This window comes from Nelumbo nucifera, chromosome 3 (assembly GCF_055504915.1).
Source record: "Nelumbo nucifera cultivar China Antique chromosome 3, China Antique-T2T, whole genome shotgun sequence".
Classification (NCBI taxonomy): Eukaryota; Viridiplantae; Streptophyta; class Magnoliopsida; order Proteales; family Nelumbonaceae; genus Nelumbo; species Nelumbo nucifera.
The window spans coordinates 48,137,051-48,145,268 of record NC_142651.1 but is presented as its reverse complement, the minus strand read 5'-3'; the positions used below and the strand labels follow the sequence as shown (position 1 = coordinate 48,145,268).

The window sequence follows — 8,218 nt, the reverse complement described above, 5'->3', positions numbered from 1 at the left end:
AACCCTGGATTCCCCATCTGCCCTTCCATTAAACCAAGATTCCATTCTAAAACATCCCGCTGACCAAAATTCCTATGATCTTGACCCTCTAAGACTAAGCAAACCTCACCATCATATCCTGGACACCTCCAAATACCCACTTGAAAATTTTCAGTTCAAAATACCTTCATTTACCCCTCTATCACAATTAAATTCCGTTTCAAGGCTCCTGATTGACTAGATTCCAAATCTTTCGATCCGGGCCTATCTGGCCCAACCTGACTTTACCAATCACCTTAAACTGTCCAAAAAATCCTAACCTGTGAAATTTCACCCAAAACTTCCATTATTTGCCCCTTCATCACACCAAGATTCCATTTCGAAACCCCAGATTGACCGAATTAGTGCTTATCTAGATCTGCCTGATCCAAGCCTAATTGGCCTAATCCGGCCCCACCAATCAACTCAAAATGTCTAGAAAACCCCACATTGTGAAAATTAAACCAAAAATACCCTTAGTATCCTTCCATCTAAAAGGATTTCATTTCAACTAATCTTACTACCTTGCACATGCATGACCTCACTCCGTAGTAAAACCCATCTCAACCCTCCATTTTTTGGCCCAAATATCCCCACCATTGAACCAGAATCCCCGGTTTGACCCCTCGACCCGGTTTTACCCAAATGTCTCAAAATTACAAAAATGCCTCTGAGTTTCCAAAATTTGTGAAACTGCCACTGCACCCACACTTTTCTAATTCAGAGGATACACTATTCTCGCATACCTCTCTACTCCATCTCTTCTATGGCTCTTTTTCCTCTATCATTCTCTCGCTCCCTCTCTATATTTATTGTTTTTCCCCCTCCCATTGAGATAATCAGCCGAAATCACCCATTTCGAACATTGTTCATCTTCTCCTTCTTCGAACACAAAACCAGTGGCAGAACGATAAAATCCCTCCCCTCTCCGATCTCTCTTTTTTTTCTCTCTCATCCTTCTTCTTCTTCTCCCAAAAAAAACGAGGAATATGAACACATAGGCCTCCTAAACAAACAAATCTCCACACCAGGTACGGAGTCCTCCTTCCTCTTCTTTCTTCCTTCTTTTCCCTTCAGTTTTCCTCTTTCATCTTCGGTCTAAATCTCTACTCTCTACCTGATTTATGTTTTTCCGTGATTCTCTCTGTAGAATTCTTCCTGTATTTTCCTATTCATCAAAGCTTCTAGGTTCGTGCAATCTTCACAGTTCTCTCTAGGGTTGTTCACGGGTCGGGTTGGGTCGGTTTACTGAGATTTTTCCAATTGACCCGACCTGCTTGGGTTACCTAAAATTGAAACCCAAATCGACCCTGTGTTAAGCAAAACCAACCTGATTGGTTTTGGTCAGTTTCGGCTTTAAGTTCAACCATGCTTGAGAGTCAAATTGTATTAGAGATTGTGCTTGAGTTGAGGGGCTAAGGGGGGCAGACCAAGTTAGAATAGAAGTTATCAAGAAAATAGAAAGTCAAACTGTATTAGAGAAAGAAGACTGAAATTTGTATATTTCAAGAAACCTTCTAATCTAAGTAAAAAAGGACACCTAATTATAATTGTAATTGGTTGCCTATTTGGTGTAAAAGACCATAAAAACTAGGATCCTTTTATTCTTTTCTTTAAACTTTTCAAAAAAAAAATTCCTTGCGTAGTTGTCTTACAATACTTGCCATTAATGTCGTTCCTAACTAGAAGACTAGAAATTAAGTTAGGTTGTAATAGGATAGAGACAACTTATTTAAGTAGGAACTAAGTAGGTTGTAACTACTAACTACTATGTCGATTCGATTTGGGTCGGTTTTGGTTTTCACACATGAAAACCGAAACCAACCCGAACCATCGGTTTATAATTTTTTTCAACTCAAAACCGATCGGTATTGAAGAAAACTCGGCCGACTCGGCTTGGGTCGATCCAATTTGGTCGGGTTGGGTCTTCTTATGAACAGCCCTAGTTCTCTTTGTTTTTTTTTGTATGTTTATTTTATGGTTTCCATTGTTCATTTTGCAGGTGATACAATTCCAAGCGTCCACTTGAATATTCTTTTCTGTAAATTTGGTGTCTCCATCTTATTCCACTCAAATTGCAGAGTTCTTGATGGCTTAAGTTCTGCAGAAAAGGGACGCCTGTCTATACTTAGGGTTAGAGTTCTATAACTATCCTTGTAATTTTACTAACACAATAATACTAGGCATTGTATGTTGAGGAATTACATAACTGGTACTCTACCTCCACGTGGTTTCCTCAAGTTAGAAATTTGAAGTAGTAGCTGGTAAGGACAAATGATGGATGCGTGAAAGTGCAGTTCTCTTCATCTTAAATTTATAAACTATGCATCATAGTGTTGTGTTCTTATTGTCAATTTCTTTTAGACAGGGTTCAAATAAAATTATTTTTCTCTCATTCTCTATTTCTCCCTGTTTCTAATAAACTTGAAACAAACTCTACATGTCCTCTGTGTCTTTTCTTTTCAATATACTAGAAATTGATCCTAATACCCCAATAAGGAAAAACAGTAACATTCATCCACTAAATCATTGATAATTTGTTGTTTTGTCTGTATATTATAAATGGATTTCTATGCTATAAATGTTTTCTTTTGGTTTGTCTGTATGCTAGAGATGGCTTCCTATACTAAAAATGGTTTTTATCTTCCATTGCTTTTTGTTTATATAAAGTCTTGTTTTTGTATTATAATAATTTTTGAAGCACCTTCTTGTGTTTGTATACTAGAAATGGTCAGATTTAGCACTACCACTAATCCTTTCCAACTACAAAACTGAATTCTTTTCAAAAGACTTGAATTTCACTCCTCAACAGCCTTCTAAGTTTTTTTTTTATCAAAAACGGTAACTTTCATTAGACATATTAAGAGTATACACTATCACCACCCAGTCAAGGGTGTTTACCCCAAGAAAAGTACTTTATGATTACAGAACAACCCAAAACAAGTTTTCCCTGAAAGTTCCTTGCTTTGCAAGGGTGTTTGTTAGTCCATTTGCTGACCTGCTTGTCCACTTGAACACTGCCCCAACCTCCCTTGCTAAGCAGTTTATTTCCCTCATGAATTGTCGATGTACCCAGGCCCCCAAGTTATGTGACTGCAACCACCCAATTAGTAGTTTAGAGTCCCCTTCTACCTCAATTTGGTGTAAGCCCTATTGTTTAGCTAGTCTTAGACCTTGTAGCAAGGCCATAATCTCTGCTCTCAAAGAGTCTTCATCACCTATTGGACCTGAATACAATGCAACTAGTCTGCTCTCCGTGTCTCTAAAAGCTCCTCCCACCCCAGAGGGACCCGGGTTTCCTAAGGAACTCCCATCGAAGTTCAGCTTCACCCATTGATGTGCAGGAGGGATCCATTGCTCCTCTCAATGAAGAAGAATTTGCCACAGTGTACCTTCCTCTAAACAAATCATCAGTTGAATAATCTTTAAATAAAGGGGATGCTTTAAGCCAATGAATGACCTTGGTAGATATGCAGTCAATGATTTGCTCCTTAGATAAGATCCTATTGTTTCTTTCTTCCTAGATTGACCACAAAACAACTGCTCTTGTTGCTCTCCACATTGCTCTCCCCTTCTTCTTTGGAGGTCTAAAGAAGTTCGGATCAAAGAGTCTTACTACATCCGAAGGAGGGGTCCACCTGCATCCAAAGAGAGAGGAAAACCAATTCCAAACAAAGACTACAAAAGGACAAGATATAAATAAGTGTGTAATGGTTACGCCACAGACCAAGCAGAGGCTACACACGTAGGGTGAAAGGCAGTAGTTTGGCCTTCTTTTTTGCAACATATCTAAGGTGTTGATTTTCTGGAGTACCACCTCCCAACAAAAGGCCCTTATTTGGGGGGGGGGGGGTACAAGGTTACACCAAACCTCATTTGTTGGGAAGGTTCCTACCAAGTTAGATGAATGGAGAAGAGCATTGTAAAAAAAAGCACTAGTGAAAAACCCAAAAGGAGAGGCTGACCAAATTCTACTATCCAAACAAGACTGATCAAGGAACAGAGTATTAAGAAGGGCAATCAGATCATCAACCATACCCATTTTGGACTCCCTCAACCCCCTCCTCAGACCCAAATCCCAAGAGTTACCATTTCAGATAGACAAAGGAAATGGTTTTTTCTTTATTCAATGAAAGAGAGTAGATGGATGGGAATCTGTCTTTAAGGGAGACATCCCCAAACCATACACATTTTCTCAGAATCAAACTTTATTCCCTACACAAGCATCAAGTCTGATAAACGGAAGAAATGAGGGCAAAATGTCATGGTTAGCTTTTCAAGGAGATGACCGGGATGCCCTAGGGTCAGGACCAATATCCCATCTGTTTTCTGCCACCCCATGTATACTCACTATCACTTTGTGCCACAAATTGCCTTGTTTCAGAGGTAGTCTCCATAACCACTTTCCCAACAAGGTTGTATTCCTTAGCTTTATGTTTCCTATACCCAACCCTCCACCATCTCTATTTCTAGAGACCACCTCCCACTTCACCAAGTGATCGTTTTTTATATCCCTTGGTTCCCATAAGAAATCCCTCATTAATTTCTCCAATTTAAAAGCCATACTAGTGGGGATCTTGAAAGTAGAAAGGAAGTAAATTGGTAGGTTTGCCAAAGTTGATTTTATTAGGGTAATTCTTCCTCCTAGAGAGATGTAATTTCTCTTCCATCCTACTAACCTCTTTGAGAATCTTTCCAAAACTGGGTACCAGAAGCTTTCTGACTTTGGATTCCCTCCTAAGGGTAATCCTAGTTACTCTAACGGCCAAGATGGAATAATGACAAGAGGAGATACATCCCTTTATTATCCATTCACACCACCTCACCCCAAAGCCTCTATGCAACAAAACTTCTAGAAGAAACTCCCAATCCACCAAATCATAGGCTTTCTCAAGATCAAGCTTACAGACCAGGCCTTTCTCCATTTTCGGGCCCTTATACTCCACACAATCATTAGCGATGAGGATTTGATCTATTATTTATCTTTCAAAAATGAAGGCACCTTGGTTTGGAGAGATCAAGCAAGGGAGGACTTTCTTAATCCTTTCGGCCAAAACATTGGAGATGATTTTATACAAGCTTCCCACCAGGCTTATAGGTCGATAGTCTTTCGTGTAGGATGCTTCTAGTTTCTTGGGGATTAAAGCAACAAAGGTTGCATTGACTCCAGAGTTGAACTTGCCTCTCTCAAAAAATTCAGCAAACACTTCCATAAGATCAACACTAATAATCTCCCAACAATCTTGATAGAAGGCCATTGTGAAACCGTCTGGACCGGGTGCTTTAGACCTTTCCATCGAGAAAATTGCTCTTTTTATTTTATGGGTCTCAAAAGGTTTTTCTATCCGCCAAAAGATCCTTGGGGCCAGCCCTCCACTCAAAGTCACCCAAACTCTCTCTAACACCTCCACTGACAGCAAAGATAGGTTTGAAGTGATTCACCAAAGCTTGTGCTATGTCCTCTTGCCTAGTTAAATTTGTCCGTCCCACTCCAATTGGGAGATAAAATTCTTTCTCTTTCTTATGTTGGCTAACAAGTGGAAAAAACTAGTGTTCCCATCTCCTTCCTTTAACCACCTACATCTTGATTTTTGCCTCCAACTAATCTCCTCTTTTCTGAAAATCTCCTTCAATTCTTGCTTAAGCCTCCATCTCTTTGCCCTCTCTTCCACCCTTATTCTTCTATCCCCTTCAAGACCATCTAGTTATTCTAATCTGTGAGCGACAGCCTTCTAAGTTTCAGTAAAGTGATGACAATTGATGAAATTCTTTCTCTTTCCTCCGTTGGCCAACAAGTGGAAAAAACTAGTGTTCCCGTCTCCTTCTTTTAACCACCTACATCTTGATTTTTGCCTCCAACTAATCTCCTCTTTTCTCAAAATCTCCTCAAATTCTTGCTTAAGCCTCCATCTCTCTGCCCTCTCTTCCGCCCTTATTCTTCTTCTATCCCCTTCAAGACCATCTAGCTGTTCTAATATGTGAGAAACAACTTTCTAAGTTTCGGTAAAGTGATGATGATTGATGAAACTGTGTTATTTGTTGTTATCAAGGGAAGGTTATAAAGTGAAACCTTTAGGAAAACAACAAAGATTGAGGATTATAAAGTGAACTCTTTGATTTAGTAGGAAGTAGGAAATTTAATAATGTTGTTTTGTGTTTTCATGCATAGGCAACACATCCTGAAGCATGACTGAAATTTCTTAATGAGCATGTTTGTTTTGAATTAATACAATGTTTTGATAGATACCATGGATTTTTTTTTATGCCTCATTGACAAAAGAGCCTCTTGATTACCATGGATTTAAATTATTGATTAATTAAACATCTCATTTGCATTTCTTATATTTCTATATAGGCAATGTTTTGGACAAGAATCTTTGATTACATATAAGGCAAGGCTTAGTTTTCCTTTTACAGCCAATGTATCCTTCATTACAAATACCATTTATATAAGAGGAAATTTAATTATTACATCTCATTCACATTCTCTGTCCTCATTCATTTTATTGGTTTCTTCATTTCCCTTCAAGCTCTCACTATGCTATTTGATGTAGTAGCGATGGATCCTCTCTTTTACTTAAGGAATGAGAGACAAATGATATTCCAACAGAGCAGTCAACAATGTATTCTTAGATATTGTTATCTTACTTTATCTCACCCACAAAGCAAAAAAGAGTTAAGGCTAGAAGATGGAGCATTCAAATTTCAAAGACCACATGTAACCTATAGTAATTGTTTCCATAAACATTTGCTTTATTAGCTAGGTCATAACTGCAGAAATCAATTTCAGAATGTTTAGCAGTTTTATCAGTGTTAAAACCCGGATCAAACTGTTGGTTGAGAATTAAAATGTGAATGCTTCCTTTTGTGGTTTAGTTCTCCTTCTGAACTCCCTTAGCTTTAAACCCTAAATATTTGTTCAAGGAAATATTGAACCAGTTGATAAAATTGTAGAATTGTTTGAATAGTCAGGTTTAACAACCCTGCCATTTTTTGATTCTTCTTTGTCATTTTCTTTCACTTCCAATTTTATTAGAGATACATATTGCTTAAGCGTGCAACCTTATTTTTTTGCAGAATTGATGTTGGCAATTGCCATTGGGTAGCATTAATCTCGTTTTGTGGGTTGATAACTAGACAATAGCCACTGAAGTGGAAGTCTGTTTGCACATTTTGAGCACACCATACTAATTTAAAAAAATGGAGCTAATGTATGGACCCAATGTTAAAAATGGCATTACAAATACTCATGGCTATTTTATCATCCAGGACCTTGAAGTTTGTACCTCAATTATGTGATTCAATTATCTTATTGATGTTAATTATTGCCCAAGATATTAATCATTGTTAGGAATAGTGATTGATTGATGTAAATTTTCATTGGCCATGGGAACTGTTCTATTCATCTTAATGTTGGTTATTAATTTGTCCAAAATTTATGTTATATTTTAATTTTATAGAATTTATTTTTTTTTTTTGTTATTTGCAGGTGAATGTGTAGGTTGGGCCCAAATATGCTATTGTGTACAGGTGAATGTGAAAATAAAAGCACATGAGTGCCATTTGCACAAGTTTATGTGTGGGTGGGGCCACAAATATTATTTTTTATAGGTGAATGTGTAAGTGGGTTCATGAACGCTATTTGCATAAGCCAATGTGTAGGTGGGGCCGTAAGTGCTAAATATACATTTGAATGCATTAGTGGGTCCCACACATGACATGTCCTAGGTGCATTTCCATTTAAATGCTCAACACTTGTTTGTTGTGTTATATGTGTTTCCAAATGGTTTTTGGGTCTTTTAACACTTATTTGTTGTGTTATATGTGTTTCTAAACGGTCTTTGGGTCTTTTCGCTTTTAAGAATATCTATAAAAAAATTGCAACCAAACGGTCTTTGGTCTTTGAAGATCTACCCATGAAAGTTTATCAACCTTTTAAGGTCTTGAGCTTTTGGAAGATCTTCTTAAAAAGATTTGCCAAACACCTCCTAAAAAGGATGAAAATTTTGATGATTGATTTTGATTTTAGCATATGATTGATAAAAAAAAATTAGATAACACTTGAAAGGCATTTGTATTTTTTCATATACTACTTAATGATTGATTAATGACAAATACTAAATTGTCACGTTTCAAAAGTTTAGATACTGGATTGTCACATTTTAAAGGTCGGCGACCAAATTGTCACTTATCAGCAATT

General features: G+C 37.6%; 1 long non-coding RNA gene across 1 annotated transcript; it reads left to right on the top strand.

Annotated features, from left to right (window-relative positions):
- Positions 1–995: 995 nt before the first annotated feature.
- On the top strand, positions 996–7,405 carry LOC148801202 (uncharacterized). Its single transcript, XR_016083530.1, has 3 exons — positions 996–1,206; positions 2,021–2,151; positions 7,096–7,405. It is a non-coding gene; the product is annotated as an uncharacterized LOC148801202 (long non-coding RNA).
- The last annotated feature ends 813 nt before the right edge of the window (positions 7,406–8,218 follow it).